General features: G+C 42.2%; 1 pseudogene; it reads right to left on the reverse strand.

Moving 5' to 3' along the window:
* Positions 1–772: 772 nt before the first annotated feature.
* LOC112204358 (cytochrome c oxidase subunit NDUFA4-like) lies at positions 773–20,140 on the reverse strand (annotated as a pseudogene).
* Between the last annotated feature and the right edge of the window lie 404 nt (positions 20,141–20,544).

A 20,544-nucleotide genomic window follows, 5' to 3' on the forward strand; every position in this document is an offset into this window, starting at 1 on the left:
CCACTGTCTTGTATGACCACTTCACACCTTCACTCCCGTCAGATCTTTCACATTTCTCTCCATGTGCCTGATATTCAACAAGAGGACATAGAAAGCCTTAAGCATGTACACACTCCCTTGTCTGGCACTGCCTCTGCCTCCATACACTCCTGTTGATTATAAAGAAGGAAGGCCGACACCTCCACTTTGCACTTGGGCTTCATTTCCTCTTACCAGCTCAGGAGATTTTCTCCTGCAGTTACTGCTCTTGCCCCCCTAAAACCTAATTTTTTTTCAAGTTTCAGTTATTTATTTATTTATTTATTTTGAGATGGAGTCTTGCTCTGTTGCCCAGCCTGGAGTGCAGTGGTGTGCCCAGCCTGGAGTGTAGTGGCATCATCTCGGTTCACTGCAACCTCTGCCTCCTGGGTTCAAGTGACTCTCCTGTCTCAGACTCCTGAGTAGCTGAGATTACAGGTGCATGCCCCCACACCCAGCTAATTTTTGTATTTTTAGTAGAGACAGGGTTTCACCATGTGGGTCAGGCTGGTCTCAAACTCCTGACCTCAGGTGATTCACCTGCCTCGGCCTCCCAAAGTGCTAGGATTATTGGCGTGAGCCACCACACCTTGCCAAGTTTCAGTTATTTATTAATCAGTGTAATCTCCAACAGATTACATCAACATGATTTCACGAATTCAGAGGATAAATATTTCCTGGTTAAGTGGAAAATTGTGAGGATGGCTTCTGGAAGACCTTCATTCTAAAGCAGCTTCATAGTGAAACATTTCATTTAGAAATATGGACCTTCTTTCTTCAGTTTGCTGTAATCCACATTCACTGAGTAGAACTTGTATTAATCATTGGGACCCAGCTTGTTCCAGGGCTCTGGGTTATTCTTTCTGTCCCAACTAACATTTGGATTGAACAATGCCAGACGCAAGACATACAGTGCTGCTCCAGTATCTCCAATAAATACAAAGCTCCAATAAATACAAAGAGGGTGATCAAGCTCGGATGCTTCTTGGCCTGACTGATGATCTGGCGGAGCGTGTTTGCGGCAGAGGACTCCGATTGGAAAGGAGAGAATCAGCCTAGCCACCAGGCCCCTGGGCTAAGTAGTATCTGCACTGAGACTGTGCAGATGTCCCAAGTGTTAGGACTTATTTTGTGACAAGCATCACACTGACCCTGGGATATGAAGACCAATAAGTCAACATTCCTTCCCCAAAGCCTTAAATTTCCAGTGGTTAAGATCATATTCTCTTAGGGGAATATGCAAATTTCTATGTGAGCAGAGGTAGCTTAGGGTGTTAAAAGAAAAACTTTAAACAAATTATTTTGAACAGAGTTTAGCTGAGCAAAGAACGATTCTTGAATTGGGCAGCCTCCTGAGCCAGAATACGTTCAGAAAGACTATGGCACTGCCCAGTGGTCAGAGGATTTATGGACAGAAAAAGGAAGTGAGGCACAGGAACAACAGGACTGGTTACAGCTTGGCCTTATTTAAACACAGTTTGTACAGTTGGCTGCCTGTGATTGGCTGAAACTCCACAATTAATACAATAGTAGGTTACAGTCTGTTTACACATTCAGATAGGTTACAGTTCACTATGTACAGAGGAACTTTTTGAGGTAAGGAGGCAGCTTTAGGCTAAACTTAATTTAACAAGGGATACATTGGGTTGAAAAGTTGGGGTGGGTGTAGTGAGGAGAGGCAAGGAAATAATTCCAGTGTTTGATGGAGATTTGGTAGGAACACTAAAAATCATCATTGTTTATTTGGAGCTAATTAAACCATAATCATTAATAGTAATCTTACTCTCTTTTTATTGGAATTCTGGGCCTGTTTTTACTTTTAATAAAGTGAAATCCTCTTATTTGTATGAGATCAGTCGCTTAACTTGGTAGGGGTTCTTGAACAAACCTATGGTCTGTTTTATGTGTTTTAATTTTTTTTTTCACTTTTTTGTTTTGTTTTGTTTTGTTTTGTTTTGTTTTGAGATGGAGTCTCACTCTGTCACCAGGCTGGAGTGCAGTGGCGTGATCTCAGCTCACTGCAACCTCTGCCTCCCAGGTTCAAGTGATTCTCCTGCCTCAGACTCCCGAGTAGCTGGGACTACAGGTGCCCGCCACCACACCTAGCTAATTTTTTTGTATTTTTAGTAGAGGTGGGGTTTCACCATGTTGGCCGGGATGGTCTCTATCTCCTGACCTCATGATCCACCCACCTCGGCCTCTCAAGGTGCTGGGATTACAGGCTTTTTTTCACTTTTCAATAGGTTTACTCATCTTTTAAAATACAGAAGTTTTAAACTTTTATGAGGTTAAATTATCTATTGATTTATAATGTTGTGTTTTGTTGTCCTGTTTAACAACATCTTCCTTCTCCAAAGCATACTCTTCCATTCATTCCTTTAACACTTATTTTTGGAATGCCTACCAAGATTTCAATTTTCTTTGGGGAAGGGAGACAATAATATTTGAACAAATCCATTAATAATTCTGGATTATCATAAAGGCTTTGAGGGACATATACAGAGTGATATGATGCTACCACCTGAGGAAGGAGTGAAAAGGCCACTGAGATAGGATGCCAAGGGAGCTGAGGCCTGAAAGATGATGAAGACCATGTCCCACGCCAGGGGAAAGGTCTTCAGGTGGAGGGAAGAGCAATGACAGTAGCTCTCAAGCAAGAAAGGGCGTGGTGTGTAGCAGCAGCAGGGAGCAGATTGCTGTGGAGGGAGCTTTGTGAGCAAGGGGAATGTGTGGTGAGATGAAGTTGGGGAGACAGGGCACAATCATGTAGGGCCTTATGTAGGACCCTGCTGTCCTATGTCCCCCACCTCCTAACCTGACTCCTCTGGAGAAACTTCCTTAATAAATCAAAGGCATGGGTGGGCACAGTGGCTCATACCTGTAATCCCAGGACTTTTGGAGGCCGAGGCAGGTCGATCACCTGAGGCCAGGGGTTCAAGACCAGCCTGGCCAACATGGCAAAACCCTGTCTCTACTAAAAATACAAAAATTAGCTGGGCATGGTGGTGCATGCCTGTAATCCCAGCTACTCGGGAGGCTGAGGCAGGAGACTCGCTTAAACCCAGGAGGCAGAGGTTGCAATGAGCTGAGTTCACACCACTGCACTCCAGCCTGGGTGATACAGTGAGACTCCATCTCAAAAAAAAAAAAAAAAAAAAAAAAAAAAAAAATCAAAGGCATGAATTCACTCAGTGTCCACTTCTGGGGAACTTGACCTAAGATGCTGGCCAAGTTAATTTCCCCACTAGGTGCAGGAATGATCCAAGGGTGGGAAGGCCCATGTAACATCACTGGAGACCACTGGGAAGTGGCTTTAGTGGAATTTAGACAGAAGCCAAATTGCAAGGATTAAGAAGGAAGAGGATATTGCAGACAGTTTGTCATTCTTTTTGGGTTGCCTACACTTTCTGAAAACTCTTATTATGTTTGGGATATTTCTAGCCTTTTGCATCTTGCCTCACTAAAACAGAACTCAGAAAATTGAGATTCTCAGCCTCTCTAGCAGCTGAGATGCAGGAATGTGATGTATGCAGCTTCTCATCAGATACACCCATATTAACCACCTGTTCAGAAACCAACAGCTTGAGAAAGAGACTTTCTTGTGGGATCTTTTACTACAGTTGACGCTTGAACAACATGGGGCTGGGGCAATGACCCCTGTGCTGTCAAAAATCCATGTATTACTTTTTATTCCCCAAAACTTAAGTAGTAATAGCCTACTATTGACTGGAAGCCTATATAAACAGTTAACACATATTTTATATATGTATTATATACTGTATTTTTACAATAAAATATGCTAGAGAAAAGAAAATGTCATTAAGAAAATAATAATAATAAGAAAATATATTTACTATTTGATATGGCTAGGCTTTGTATTCCCACCCAAATCTCATCTTGAGTTGTAATCCCCAGTTGTTGAGGGAGGGACCAGGTGGGAGGTGATCGGATCATGCGGGTGGTTTCCCTCATGCTGTTCTCATGATAGTGAGTGAGTTCTCAAGAGATCTGATGGTTTTATAACTGTTTGGAAGTTCCTCCTTTGTTCCCTCTTCTCTCTCTCACCTGCCACCATGTAAGATGTGCCTCTTCCCCTTCCTCCATGATTGTAAGTTTCCTGAGGCCTCCCAAGCCATGCATAACTATAAGTCAATTAAACCTCTTTTCTTTATAAATTAATCAGTCTCGGGTATGTCTTTATAGCAGTGTGAGAATGAACTAATACACTATTCATTTAGTGGAAGTGGATCATCATAAAGGTCTTCATCCTTGTCATCCTCATGCTGATCAGGCTGAGAAGGAGGAGGAAGAGGAGGGGCTGGTCTTTCTGTCTCAGGGGTGGCAGAAGCAGAAGACGTGGAACAGGAAGCAGGAGACGCAAGCACACTAAGTGTAACTTTTGTTGAAAAAAATCCATGTAAAAAAAAATCCATGTATAAGTGCAGTTCAAACCTGTGTTGTTCAAGGATTAGCTGTATTTTTGTTGGGCGAGTGGCAGCAGAAACTTTGGCTTTTTTAACAACAGCAGTAGCAGTGGCCACAGCAAGGGAAATTATGGTTCTTCTGCCCAGTCTTGTGGCCTGGTTTTGGGCATTCTTTTTGGAGACTCAACTTCAGCAACTCCGGTTCTCCAGCACTTCCAACAATATCTTTTTAATAAACTTCTCTTTGGAATACCTACAGTCAACTTTAATTGCTTGCAAACAGGAACTCTGCCTGAGAGAGTAGAGGATGAGAAATTGGAGCCATGGTGGGCAACCTTTTCAAAGTCACAGGAGAACAAAGAGAGTGCTAGTAGGTGGGGTAGTCAGCCTCTGAGTTGGCCCCCAATCATTATTGCCTTTTAGTGTTCATGTACTTTTGTTGTGCCATGTTGTACCAGGACTGCTCTGTGTGACCAACAGAATACAGAGGAAATAACAGCATGTGACTTCCAAAGCTAGTTCGTAAAGAAATTATAGCTTCTGCATTGGCTTCTTGAATCACACACCGTGGGATAATGCTAGCCACAATGTTGTGAGAACACTCAGGCAGCCCTGTGGAGATGCTTACACAGAGAGGACTCCACTTGTCAACACAAATTTGCCAGCTTCCGCAGTGAGCTATCTCAGAAGTGGATCCTCCATTTCCATTAACCCTTCAGATACTGCAGCCTCAGCTGACCTGAATGCAACCTTTTGACAGACCCCAAGCCAGAACTGCCCAACCAAGCTGCCACTCAATGCCAGACTCATAGAAACCATGGGAGATGAGAAATACTTATGGTTGTTTCAAGTCACTAAGTCTTGAAGCAATATATTATGCAGCAATAGATAACTAAAATATAATGCTTAAAGATGGTTTGTTTTGGCCGGGTGCGGTGGCTCAAGCCTGTATTCCCAGCACTTTGGGAGGCTGAGGCGGGCGGATCACGAGGTCAGGAGATCAAGACCATCCTAGCTAACACAGTGAAACCCCGTCTCTACTAAAAATACAAAAAATTAGCCAGACGTGGTGGTGGGCGCCTGTGGTCCCAGCTACTCGGGAGGCTGAGGCAGGAGAATGGCGTGAACCCGGGAGGCGGAGCTTACAGTGAGCGGAGACCGCGCCACTCCACTCCAGCCTGGGTGACAGAGCGAGACTCCATCTCAAAAAAAAAAAAAAAAAAAAAAAAGATGGTTTGTTTCTATAGGGCAGGAGAGAACTGAATCTATTTATAATAAAAAGAAGAGACAGGGCACATGTAGAGAACTGCTGATCTAAGGGAGAAGAGAACTGAGCAAGGTTCAGAGAGAGAAGGGAGGGAGAGAAGGAGGAAGGAAAAGAAGGAAGGGAAGAGGGAAGGAAAGAAGGAAGAAAAGAGAGAATGAAGGAGGGAGGGAAGGAAGGAGGAAGGGAAGTAGGGAGGGAGGGAAGGAAGGAAGGAGGGAGGAAAGAAAGGAGATCAAAGATGTAGGGATAGCCTTGGCAGGAAAGACAACCTGTTTTTTCTTGAGATAGGAATACAGGGGCAATGAGATAGATTGGTTAAGGATGAGCATAAAGAAGAGGGTAGATTGAGAGCTTCATCATCTCAGTAAAGTAGGAGTCAAGCAAGATCATTTGCAAGGACTGAGGTAGCCTGGGGTGAGGAGGTCTATTTTGTAAGCTTACATTTATTTAGTGTTTTTTCAACATTAACAATTCTTCTGGGGGCCAAAGCAGGAAGATTGCTTGAGCCCAGGAGTTCAAGACCAGCCTGGGAAACGTGGAGAAACCCCATCTGTACACAAAATACAAAAATTAGCTGCATGTGCTGGTAAGTGCCTGTAGTCCCAGCTGCTTGGGAGGCTGAGATGGTAGGATATCTTGAGCTGGGGTTGCAGAAGTTGCAGTGAGCTGAGATCGCACCATTGCACTCCTGCCTAGGTGACACAGTGAGACTGTGTCTCAGAAAAAAAAACACTTTTTTTTTTTTTTTTAGAGACAGGTTCTTGCTATATTGCTCAGGCTGGAGTGTAGTGGCTACTTACAGGCGCCATCAGTGTGCACTGCAGTCTTGAACTCCTGGGCTCAATGAACCCTTCTGTCTCAGCCTCAGGTAGATAGGACGACTACAGGCATGAGCCACTACACCTACCTTACATTTATTTAGTTTTTATTTTGTGCAGGCATTGTGCTAAGGTCCTTCCATACATGATCCCATTTAACTACTGTACCAGCTCTACGAGACAAATGTCATTTTGTTAAATGATTCTTTATAGATGAAGAAGCCAATGCTAATGGGAAGTAGGGAAGCAAGAGGTAAACCAGTTCTGTCAGAAACCAGACGGCAGCTCTTTTCACTCCCAACACCCTTTGAGTGGTTTACTTAAGAATGACTGTTGTGAGAAATTTAAAAAGTGATCAACAAGAGAATAGTCAAAGGAAAAGAAAAAAATGTCCTTCAAGAAAATATAGGACACTTGGCCTTCACAATTTCAACCACAAATATAGCCACAAGGATAAACCGACTTTTATAGCTTTGTGCTATCCTCAGACAGCCAGATATGTCAAGAAACACTTAGATTGGGCCTTGCGCAGTGGCTCACACCTGTAATCCCAGCACTTTGGGAGGCTATGGTGGGCAGATCACTTGAGGTTGGGAGTTGGAGACCAGCCTGTTCAACATGGAGAAACTCTGTCTCTACTAAAAATACAAAATTAGTTGGGCATGGTGGTACATGCCTGTAATCCCAGCTACTCCGGAGGCTGAGGCAGGAGAATTGCTTGAATCCGGAAGGCAGAGGTTGCAATGAGCTGAGATCGCACCATTGCACTCCAGCCTGGGTAACAAGAGCGAATCTCAAAAAAAGAAAAAGAAAAAGAAACACTTAGATTGTTTTGCATGGTACATTTTAATGAAACTTTAGACATAACACCAAAATGTTATGCACATCCTAGTTTATTTTTTGGAAAGGTAAAGCTATCATGTCATTTTGTGGAATGGTTTGAGAAACTGCCTCTATTAATATCTAAGGCTCTATGTTAACATAACAAAAGACGATTTCTTCTTTGCTGAAAATGTCAGCTCTTGGGTTAGAAAGTTGATTTACCCCATAAGGAGCCAAAGAGTAAGAAAGCAAAATAATAAAAAGGCATGTTGTTTCTAAAAATGGAGTTGGCCAGGTGTAAGGCTATGATAATTAAAATCAGATGATACTGCAGCAAGAATTGGGAGCTCGGTGGGACAGGTCAGCTGTCAAACAGACTCCTTAGTGTGTTTTAGGAAATAATACATGATTAAGAAAACATCAAAATGATTAATCAATTAATTAAAATAGTTCAAGCTTAAAAGGGGGTAAGCATCACAGAAATAAAAAATGAAAAAGAAATGAATTATTCTGAAATTGATACACGTGAAGGCCAATAGCATGCTCAATCAGGAAGTTTCATGCACGTCCGTGTGAAGAGACCACCAAACAGGCTTTGTGTGAGCAACATGGCTGTTTATTTCACCTGGGTGCAGGCGGGCTGAGTCCGAAAAGAGAGTCAGTGAAGGCAGATGGGGTGGGGCCATTTTATAGGATTTGGGTAGGTAAAGGAAAATTACAGTCAAAGGGGGTTTGTTCTCTGGCAGGCAGGAGTGGGGGTTGCAAGGTGCTCAGTGTGGGTGCTTTTTGAGCCAGGATGAGCTAGGAAAAGGACTTTCACAAGGTAATGTCATCACTTAAGGCAAGGACCAGCCATTTACACTTCTTTTGTGGTGGAATGTCATCAGTTAAGGTGGGGCAGGGCATATTCACTTCTTTTGTGATTCTTCAGTTACTTCAGGCCATCTGGGCGTATATGTGCAAGTCACAGGGGATGTGATGGCTTGGCTTGGGCTCAGAGGCCTGACAGGAAGGAGATAAGGCTGCTCGCTATCAGCATGGTTATTCTGCCTTGTGGAAAGATATATAGTTTAATTATACCTTCCTTAATGCATCCTTCTAATCGTAAACACTACAGAAGAAATCACAAAGAAGGAGTCATAATTTTGACTCTATTCAGTTCAAACATATAAAACCTCATGACTTTAAAAACCATTAAATGGCTAATGGCAATCAAGCAGAAAGAGCAAATGACAGAGTTAATAAAGTGAATATATGAACATCTTTGATAGCAGTAGCACTCCGATAACAACAGACTATAGGATAAAAATGTCAGCAAACAAATGGAAATGTCTTCAACCACACTTGTTATCAAAGAAATGCAAATGAAAACAATGAAGTGGTGATTATCACCTAAGAAACCAGTGGGTGGCTCATGCCTGGAATTCCAGCACTTTGGGAGGCCTGAGTCGGGTGGATAACCTGAGGTCGGAAGTTCAAGACCAGCCTGGCCAACATGGCGAAACCCCATCTCTACTAAAAATATAAAAATTAGCCGGGCGTGCTGGTGGCCGCCTGTAATCCCAGCTACTCAGGAGGCTAAGGCAAGAGAATCACTTGAACCTAGGAGGCGGAGGTTGCAGTGAGCTGAGATCACGCCATTGCACTCCAGCCTGGGCGACAACAGTGAAACTCCATCTCAAAAAAAAAAAAAAAAAAAACCGGGAATGCTGAAAAGGTTGGTAGAGAGGCTGGCAAGAGCATGGTGCCTGCTGGGAGGTGACTTACTGTAGATTCTCTGGAAAGCCATTTGGCGTTATGTATCAATAATCTGTAAAGTTCATACCACAGATGCACTTCTGAAAATCTATATGGAAGAAATAATCAGAAAGTCAGAAAAAGATTCATATGCAAGAATATTAATCACAACGTTTTCTATATGGGTTAAGTATTCAAGAATATAAGAATATTTAAGTAAAATGTGGCTTACTCATATAAGAATATAAGGTGATTAAAATCATATTCCTGAAGAATTTTCAGGGGCATGAAAATAATAACAATACATGAAAAATAAAACGTCATGCAAACTATTTATTTTATGCTCCCAATTATGTAAAATAAAGAATTCCATTGGAAACAGAGCATGTAATGCTTGCAATTATATGTATATTTAAAAGTACCAAAATATTAAGTGTTTAACATATCGGGTGGACATTCAGGTGATTTTAATTTTCTTCTCCATGGTTCTTCATATTTCCTGCAATAAGCATGAATGATTTTTTTTTTTTTTTTTTTGAGACAGGTTCTGGGCTCTGTCACCCAGCCTGGAGTGCAGTGACATGATCTTGGCTCACTGCAATCTCCATCTCTCAGGCTCAAGTGATCCTCCCACCTTAGCCCCCCAAGTAGTTGGGACTACAGGTGTGTACCACCGCACCCAGCTAATTTTTGTATTTTTAGTAGAGACAGGGCTTCACCACATTGCCTAGGCTGGTGAACTCCTGGCTTCAAGCGATCCAGCTGCCTTGGCCTCCCAAAATGTTGGAATTACAGGCATGAGCCACACCTGGCCATGAATCACTTTTATAAAAGAAAAGCATTACTGGAAGTAAAACTTTTCATGATCTCTGAAGATGGTCCCCTGGCTTTCCTGCAGTCAATAGGATTCCAACCTGGGTAGAGAATTAGCCTCTTGATTTAGCATCAAAATTGCTTGAAATAAAGTGAGGATTCCCAACACATCTCAACTGTTTGGGGATCTTTTGAATGACTTTCAAGTAAGTCTCAGTGAATTCTTTTGCCATACAAACTCAAGTAAATAAGGTGAGAACAGATGCCAATTACAGGGCCCTGGTGGCACAACCATAGCTCACTGAAACCTCCAACTCCTGGGGTTGAGCTATGCTTCTGGCTCAGCCTCCCAAGAAACTAGGACTACAAGTGTGTGCCCCTATGCCTGGCTAATTTTTATTTATTTATTTTATTTATTTATTTTTTTTGAGATGGAGTCTTGCTCTTGTTGCCCAGGCTGGAGTGCAATGGTGCAATCTTGGCTCACCACAACCTCCACCTCCCGGGTTCAAGCGATTCTCCTGCCTCAGCTTCCTGAGTAGCTGGGATTACAGTCATGCGCCACCATGCCTGGCTAATTTTATATTTTTAGTAGAGATGGGGTTTCTCCATTTTGGCCAGGCTGGTTTGGAACTCCTGACTGTCGGGCCTCTGGGACCAAGCCTGCACCTATACATCCAGATGGACTGAAGGAAGCAAAGAAACACAAAAGAAGTGAAAATGGCTGGTTCCTGCCTTAACTGATGACATTCCACCATTGTGATTTGTTACCGCCCCACCTTAACTGAGTGATTAACCTTGTGAAATTCCTTCTCCTGGCTCAGAAGCTCCCCCACTGAGCACCTTGTGACCCCCACCCCTGCCCGCAAGAGAAAAACCCCCTTTGACTGTAATTTTCCACTACCCACCCAAATCCTATAAAACTGCCCCACCCCTATCTGCCTTCCCTGACTCTCTTTTCGGACTCAGGCTGCCTGCACCCAGGTGAGATAAACAGCCTTGTTGCTCACACAAAGCCTGTTTGGTGGTCTCTTCACACAGATGTGTGTGACACTGACTTCAGGGGATCCTCCCGCCTCAGTCTCCCAGAGTGCTGGGATTACAAGTGTGAGCCACGGCGCCAAGCCTAATTTTTATTTTTTGTAGATACAGATCTCACTATGTTGCCCAGGCTGGTCTTGAACTTCTGTCCTCAAGCAGTCTTCCCACCTTAGCCTCTTAAAGCATTGGGACTACAGGTATGAGCCACAGCAACTGGCCTCAGGCTCTGTGTTTCTGACAAGCTCTCAGGTAATGCTGATGGTGCTGGACAGCAAACTACAATTTGAGTAAGAAGATAGAGTCCCTACAGGCCAGGCCCGGTGGCTCACGCCTGTAATCCCAGCACTGTGGGAGACCGAGGCGGGTGGATCACGAGATCAGGAGATCGAGACCATCCTGGCTAACATGGTGAAACCCCGGCTCTACTAAAAATACAAAAAAAGTAGCCAGGCGTGGTAGTGAGCACCTGTAGTCCCAGCTACTCCGGAGGCTGAGGCAGGAGAATGAGGTGAACCCAGGAGGCAGAGCTTGCAGGGAGCCGAAATCACACCACTGCACTCCAGCCTGGGCAACAGAGCAAGACTGTGTCTCAAAAAAAAAAAAAAAAAAAAAAGATGGAGTCCCTACCTAAACCAAAAAGTATCTCAGTCTTGATCAATTTAAAAGTTTATTTTGCCAAGGTTAAGGACATGCCTATGACAGCCTCAGGAGGTCCTGATGACACATGTGCCCAAGGTGGTCAGGCTGCATCTTGCATTTATATGTTTTTTATATGTTTTAGAGAGACATAAGACATCAATCAATACATGTAAGATGTACATTGGCTTGGTCAGGAAAGGTGGGACAACTGGAAGTCAGGGGCTTCCAGGTCATAGATGCATTCAAAGATTTTCTGATTGGCGATTGGTTATTATCTACAGACCCGGAATCAATAGAAAAGAATGTCTAGGTTAAGGTAAGGGATTATGAAGACCAAGGTTTTACCATGCAGATGAAGCTTCCCGGGTAGCAGGCTTCAGAGAGGATAGCTTGTAAATATTTACCAGACTTAAAGAGTCTGTTCTATCAGTCTCAAGGTCTGTGTTGACGTTAATGGTAATAAGGCATGTCCCACCCCCTCTTCCCATCATGAACAGAACTAGTTTTTCAGGTTGACTTTGGAATGCTCTTGGCCAAAAGGAAGGGTCCATTCAGACGGTTACAGGGCTCAGAATTTTATTTTTGGTTTATGCTATCTTAGAGGACAGCCCAACCTTTTCTGCTTACAAATATAAAAGATTTTGAAACAAGTTCATCAGCAGCATTAATTAGATGAGTAATGTGCATCTGGTGTCTGGGAGCCCACATCTAGGGAACTGTTCTAGGGTCATTGGGTCATTAGGAGATTAACAAATGACTTCATGGTGCAAGTGCCTTCATGTGAATATGGGGATGTATGTACATCTTTTGAAACAAGTGTATTTTTGTGCATTTCTAGTGAATTTCTTTTAGGAAATTCTTGGGCATTATATTTCATCTTTCCTGATGGAGTTGCACTAGTGATCAAAAGAGCAAACCACCAATCCTTTCCCCTTGTCTTTTTTCTTTTTCTCTTTCACAAAATCTCTGGTCTCTGCATGTGTGTTCAGTAATAGGAGAAGCCAAGGCCTCCTGTGGGTCCTAGGAAATGCATTATCTACTCTAAAAATAGACAAGAGCCCATTGTCTCACGCAAAAGTAAATCCCACATACTAATCCAGCAGAAAGTGATCTAGCCTTTTAAAAGATTTATTAGTTTCTGATCTTCCTCTCTATGCATAACAATTTTTCATCTCATCTGTGACAGATAAATTGAAGTAAGTGAGAGTTGAAATAACTTCTTTTAAAGATAAATCATCTTTGTGTTACAAACCTTTGAGGTTTAGGAGGCCTCAAGATTCTTGAAGAATCAAAACATTAAGTGAGGAAGAGAAAAGTAACTGTTATTATAGAAATAGCTGCATTCTCAGCAGTGGTGTGCTGTAAATGTTTAACAACCAGCTCTCAAAAAACAAGAAACACTGCCAGGGGCTGGGGTGGGGAATTATGAGGAGTGACTGCTAATGACTGTGTTTCTTTTTGGTGTGATGAAAATGTTCTGAAATTTGATGGTGGTGGTTGCATAACCTAATGAATATATTAGGAAACCACTGAATTGTACAATTTTAAATGGAAACAACAAATCTCCCTTCCCCCGAATATTATTTGCACGATTTGCTAATTTCCATAATGTAAATTCTCCCACTATTGCTGATTTCAACACCACTGGTTCCCAGTGTGGCAATTGTTTCCTAGCCACAGGGGTTTAGGAAGAAGGTGGGGTGTATACAGGATTCCCTCTCTGATTGCTTTTGCTAGCTTTTTTCTTGCTTTTTTTTTTTTTTTTTGCTTGTTTGCTTTTGTTGTTTTTTTCTGTCTTGAAGTGATCAAGATGTAGTGAAAGCACCCTGAGTGGGATATAAGTCTGAGATTCGTTCCTTTACTAATTCAAATATTCAGCCACACATTTAGCACCTCCTCATGCTGGGCTCTGTGCTGCGTATGTGCCGCAAATTCTAAGGTACCTAGAGTGACCCCTGCCACTGAAGAGACTACAGTCTAGTGAGGGATAGAAATATAAAAACCCTATTGTAGAATGTGAGTATGCATATGCTAGAATAGAAGTATGCGCACTCTGATTGACAGAGTTACTTTCCCCTGTGGAGGAGGAATAGTGGCGGTGATATCAGTGAATGTGTCAGATAAGAGATATCTATCTGACCTGGGAGCTGGGGAAGAGCACCACAATTTAAAAGAACAGCATGAACCAAGGCATAGAGGCACAAGAGTGACAGGGTGCTAAGAACACAGGCACTAATAAGTTGTGGGTAGCTCACAGGTTCGTAAGTGGCCAGGATGTAAAGTGACCAGAAAGATGGGCTTGTATGCTTTTCAAGTTTTTATGGGCCATGCTAAGGAGACTGCACCTTATGATGCAGGAAATGGGGGGAGCCACTGAGGTTTTTTAAGCAAGGGAGAGACATGTGGAGATCTGCAGTATTACTTTTTGATGTTAAGAAGGATACATGGGTAGGAAAGAGAAGTGGGAATAAGCTGGAATTGAGTAGGCCAGAGAACAAGACTGTGTTATTCCAGGTGAGAGATGAATAAGCCAACAGTGTAGGGTACAAAGTGGAGGGGATGAAGTGGAGAAACACATCAAGATAAAATGTATAGAACTGATCATTCAATTGAATGTGCATGATGGAGCAGATGGTGGAGTTAGGCTAATACCAAAGTTTCTATCTTAGGTGACCAGATGAATGGTGATGCCCATAAAATGCCTATGGATGGTAGGCACTGAGTGAATATTTGCAGAAGGTGGAACAAATATCTGGATCATAGAGGAGCAGCATGGTGTGATGGAAGGCACTCAGAGTGAGGAGTCAGATTAACTTTGCTTGCATCAGAGCATGGTTTGGTTACTTATTATAATCGTTGTGGGACTTTGAGCATGTTTCTTTTCTTTCTTTTTTTTTTTTTTTTTGAGATGGAATCTCACTCTGTTACCCAGGCTGGAGTGCAGTAGTACCATCTTGGCTCACTGCAACCTCTGCCTCCTGGGTTCAAGCGATTCTCCTGCCTCAGCCTCCCAAGTAGCTGGGATTACAGGCATGTGCCGCCACACTCAGCTAATTTTTGTATTTTTTTTTTAGTAGAGACGGGGTTTTGCCATGTTGGCCGGGTTGGTCTTGAACTCCTGAGCTCAAGTGATCCACCCGCCTCAGCCTCCCAAAGTGCTGGGATTACAGGCATGAGCCACTGCGACTGGCCAAGTTTCTTAATCTCTCTGAATTTAGTTTGAATCCATGTGTAGGGGAGAAGAGATTTTGTTAGTTAGTACTGGAATTATTTTACTTGGAGGGATTTTAAAAGCCTGCAGTTATTCCTAGTGCTGCCAAAGGGGAATACATTTATTAGATGAAATGGAATCAAAAACGTGGTGGAGGCAGAAATGTGTGCCCTGATCTATACACAGCCATTACAAATAGTGAGACAGTCTTATTTCTTGATATTTGGAGGATTTCTGGATACCCAGTGACTTCTGTTTGTGTTTAAAAGGCAGAAGAAGAAAGACTGATGCAGTTTAAATCTAATCAGAGGAAAAACTCTGGTGGCTCCTCAGTTGGTGTCCATGGAAACTTGATACAGCAGAGGGCCCTGATACCTGGGCTGTCAGGAGTCCAGAATATGTCTTGTTTGAGAATTCTGAGTAGTCACAAACTATCAGAACATGGGAAGAGGGGACCCGTGCCAGTTTCAAAGTAAAGCTGGAACTGAAGCTGTTAAATATGTATGTGGGAAAATTGAAAATGCTTTTGAAATAGGCAAAGCAGATTACTGGATGTCTTGTCCAGCATACTTTTCCAGATTATCTCTATACCTTTATTGTTTTTGAGCTATTTTACAACTCTGTAATTGTAGACAACTGATAGCAATGCAAATGATTCTTGTCCATAGGCATGCAAATACATTTTGTCTTGCGGAGAGGCAATTGATTCTCTCACACCCTCATGGAAAAACAAATTTTGCATCTAGTAAGCAATTTCATTTGATCGTTTCTTGGGACTTACACTTGTGTCTGCTCTTTGGTTTCTCCTTTGGACTGCTTGCAACATCTTACTGGTTTCCTCATTAGTTAATGAGCTGAATAAAATTGGTGAATTCATTTTATGTGAGAATCATGTTTTTACTCTTTAAAAAGGATGATCTGGCTGAGTGTGGAGACTCATGCCTGTAATCCTACCACTTTGGGAGGCTGAGGCAGGTGAATCACTTGAGGTCAGGAATTTGAGACCAGCCTGCCCAACATGATGAAACCCCATCTCTATTGAAAATACAAAAATTAGCCGGATGTGGTGGCACACACCTGTAGTCCCAGCTACTCAGGAGGCTGAGGCAGAAGGATCACTTGAACCTGGGAGGCAGAGGTTGCTGTGAGCCAATATCCCGCCACGTATTCCAGCCTAGGCAACAGAGTGAGACTCCATCTCAAAAGAAAGAAAGAAAGAAAGAAAAAAGAATGATCAATTAATGAGCATCACAGTTACATTTTACACATTGAAAAACTAGGGTAAAAAGAAAGAATCCATCCAGCCCCAGGGTATCCTCAAGGTGCTGGTGGAGGACAAATAGTGATCCAGGGCAGAGGGAGGCTAGTAAGACTCCAATCTGGGATGCATCGTAGGTCCAGCTTCTACTTCCCCAAGGCCGGGAAAATTCCTCCTCATGTAGACCTTAATATATATATGTCATCAGATTTTCAGCCTTAACATGGATCATCAGATTTTAGTTCAGGATAGAACTGTGTTTCACTGTATTGAGGAGAAAGGCGTAAATGAATACTCTCTCTCTCCCTCTCTTTCTCCTTGCTTCCTTCCTTCCTTCCTTCCTTCCTCTCTCTCTCTCTTTCTTTTTTGACAAGGTCTTGCTTCATCACCCAGGCTGGAGCGCAGTGGCACATCATGGTTCACTGCAGCCTCAGTTTCCAGGACCCCAGCGATCCTCCCACCTCAGCCTCCCAAGTAGCTGGCTGGGACTACAAGTATGTGCTACCACATCCAGCTAATTTTTAAATTTTTTTATAGAGACAAGGTCTAACTATGTTGCCTATGTTGGTCTTGAACTCCCGGGCTCCAGTGATCCTCCTGCCTTGGCCTCCCTGGTTATTATAGTACTGGGATTACAGGCATGATTTGCTGCTCCTGGCCTGGTAAATAATACTGTTAAGGAGAGGGGAAACTCAACCAGGATTCAGAAAATTCTCTCTAAAGCACATTAGGAAATTCATCTAATTTTTGATTGCCTTAAAAGCATGGATATGTGTCTCCTCACAGCATAATGATGCACTAACAATATGTAGAAGAGATGGTCAATATTAGTGAGAGGAGGGCTTGTTTCTTATGGATGACCTGTTTAAAAAAATATACAATGATCCAGCTTTTCTCAGGATGGAGTTAGAAGGAATCTCAATAATTCCTATCACAAGACACTAACAGCATGAGGCAATCCTGCAGGAAACACAGAGAGCTTGCAAAGTCCTTCCTTGTGGCCTAAGGAAAATGACTTCTGGGTACTCAGGACAGCCCAATGTGATCAGTCTTCAGAATATCAGCGTTTTCTTGGTAGTGAACTAACTGCACAATCCAGGTGGGGCAGGATGTCTGGGTGCTGAAGAATGGGAGCGGATGTAAGGAGCGCCTTGTTGGGGATGTAAGGAGCGCCTTGTTGGGGAAAGGAGAGGCAAAGGCATGGAGGCATCAAGCATTGGGGTCTCTAGGGTATAAGCCATGTGCGATGTGGCCAAAGGAGTTCTTTTTTTTTTTTTTTTTTGAGACCTTGTTTCACTCTTGTTGCCCAGGCTGGAGTGCAATGGCGTGATCTCGGCTCAGCGCAACCTCTGCCTCCGGGTTCAAGCGATTCTCCTGCCTCAGCCTCCTGAGTAGCTGGGATTACAGGCATGCGCCACCACGCCTGGCTAATTTTGTATTTTTAGTAGAGACGAGGTTTCTCCACGTTGGTCAGTCTGGTCTTGAACTCCTGATCTCAGGTGATCCCCCCTTCCTCAGCCTCCCAAAGTGCTGGGATTACAGGCATGAGCCACTGCGTCTGGCCCAAAGGAGTTCTTGAAGGAAAATTTATCTATTACAAAATAAGAAAGAAGCCAAAAAGGAAATAACAACAAAACAAATCCAAAAAAGGAAGAAAACACAAAAGATAAGTAGAATTAATGGAATAGTAAACAAAAAAACTTGATATTTTAAAAAGACAAATAAAAGAGATAAAGTTATAGCAAATCCAATTACCGAAAAAGTGAATATTAGAAAGGAGACATTTATACCACTGCAGGAAACAAAAATCTGTAAGAGAATAGTATGTACAATCAACATATTTGAGAAAATGACTTTCTCGGAAAATGAAGATTGTCTTATTCCAAACCTATGCCCAGTTAAAAATCCAGAAACAACTCCCCAAACTGTGCAAGGTCAACATGAAAAAATTTTGTAGTTTTTTCCCGAAAAACACAAAATAGTAAATAAATATTGGAGCAATAGAGTGTGCTCTTAATGGGCTAAGTATTATAAGGATTTTACTATCTGCCAAATTAATCTATAAATTCACAACATTCCCAACCAAATATCAAGAGAATATATAGGCAAAATAATTATACATTTCCTTTGAAAGGGATAACACAGAATAGTTATGAATACTGGAACAACAAGAAAACAATAGGGGGTAAGGGCTCCCCCCACTGCCCCACCAGTCTACAATGGAATATAGCTGGGGTAATTCAAAGTATGGTGTTAGACTCAAAATACAAATTTAAACAAGTTGATAAAAAAATGTTGAGACACAAAGCTGTTTGGAAAGAGATAAAATTAGGCTCTTACCTCATACTAGAAACAGAAATAAAGAGCCAGGCCTCAAGAGCGGAACCATGAAAGTATGAGAAGAAAATATTTTTATTTTTAAAATAATCTTTGGGATGGGAAGGCATCTGAAGAAAGATACAAAATCCAGAAGCCTCAAAGGAAAAGAGAATTAGAGAACTACACACAGAGTTAGTATGTAGATTTGACTACATACAGAATTTTAAAAGTTTTGATGACGAATGACACTGTAAAAAGTTAAAAGAAAACTGGCAATTGAGGAGAAAATTATTAGTATCCAGGAACTATAAAAAGTTCCTAAAAAACAATTAGAAAATACAAAAAAAAAGATATGAGCAAGAAATATATGAAAGAATTAAAACAAATGGCTGGCCAGGCATGGTGGCTCATGCCTGTAATCCCAGCACTTTGGGAGGCCAAGGCAGGCGATTCACTTGAGGTCAGGAGTTCGAAACCAGCCTGGTCAACATGGTGAAACCCGGCCTCTACTAAAAATACAAAAAAATTAGCTGGGTGTGGTGGCAGGCATCTGTAATCCCAATGACTTGGGAGGCTGAGGCAGGAGAATTGTTTGAACCCCGAAGGCCCAGGTTGCCCTGAGCTGAGATCATGCCATTGAATTGAAGCCTGGGCGACAGAGTGAGACTCCATCTCAAAAAAAATAAATAAAATAAATTTTAAAAATGACCAATAAACAGATGCAAAAATGCTTAACTTTGCTAGTAATTAGAGGAGTACAAATTATAATTATAGTTGATAATTTGTGGGCAAGAACATAGGGGAGCAAGTATTCCTACTATTGATCAGAATTTAAACTGCAAGTTTTTGAAGGGCAAATTATTACAATTAAATTACTTTGATCTAGGACTTATACATCTAGCAGTTCGTCTAAAGAAATACTGGCATATGTACATGAATGTATATACAAAGACGTTCATTGCAGCATTGTTAAATAAAGTAAAAAAAAAAATTAGAACCACCATAAATGTCCACCAAGATGGGGCAGGAGTAGCAGACATTGATGGGGAAGGAAAGTGTCCACTTCACATATTATTACTTATATTTCCTTGTTAAAATAATTTTTTTTTTAATGAGATGGGGTCTTGCTCTGTTGCTGGGGCTGGAGTGCAGTGACGTGATTGTGACCACATCTCAGTGCAACCTTGACTTCCTGGGCTTAAGTGATGCTCCTGCCTCAGCCTCCTGAGTAGCTGGGATTACAGGCATGTGCCACCACGACTGGCTAATTTTTTAATCTTTTGTAGAAATGGGGTCTCTCTATGTTGCCCAGGCTGGCCTTGAACTCCTGGCCTCAAGTGGTCTTCCCACTTTGGCTTCCCAAAGTGTTGGGGTTACAAGCATGAGCCCTCATGCCTGGCCTAAACATTCTTTTAAGCAACAATGCAGGTGATACAGGAGTTAAGAAGAAATTACTTAGGCAGATAGTGAGGATAGAGGAGTTCTTGGTAAGGTATTTCTTTTAATGAAAAGCAGCCCCAAATCATTTTCCTTTCTAAGTAAGAGCAGCCAGTAAAATTGGGCTGCAGACATAGATGCCGGCAGTTGTACCAATCATGTTCAAGATGGCAGCTCCATCTTCCCTTCTCTTTGTCACCCACACGTATCATAAGGAGATGGTGCCGCCAAGGGGAGAGTTCATTTGCATAATAAGATTAGGGTGGGGAACCAGCCTTCCCCGGGCTATGTAAACGTCATACCTGATGGAACTACAAAATCCGGGGCATCTGACATCGTCTGGTCCTTTCCTCTTGGAAGTCCCCTCTCTCTCACTACAGAGAGAGCTGTTTTCCTTTCTCTTTCTTCTGCCTATCAAACCTCCTCTCCTAAACTTCTCCTGTATGTCCATGTCCTAAATTTTCCTGGCTCAAGAAAATGAACCCTGGGTGTTTACCCCAGACAATGTAGCTGCTTCACAAACATATTTACTTATTTAGGTAAAAAAAAAAAAAAAAAAAAAGTGAAAATTATACTAACATATTTAAAAAGTTGTCTGTGGATAGTGGTATCTTAAATGTATACTTTTCTATATTATTCAAATGATCCACAATAAACTAGGATGATTTTTTTCAATCAGGAAAAGACAGATTCAACATAGAAAATTTTGAGTACTCCATGTATTTACATTGATATGTAAA

This window comes from Pan troglodytes, chromosome 11, assembly GCF_028858775.2.
Source record: "Pan troglodytes isolate AG18354 chromosome 11, NHGRI_mPanTro3-v2.0_pri, whole genome shotgun sequence".
Lineage (NCBI taxonomy): Eukaryota > Metazoa > Chordata > Mammalia > Primates > Hominidae > Pan > Pan troglodytes.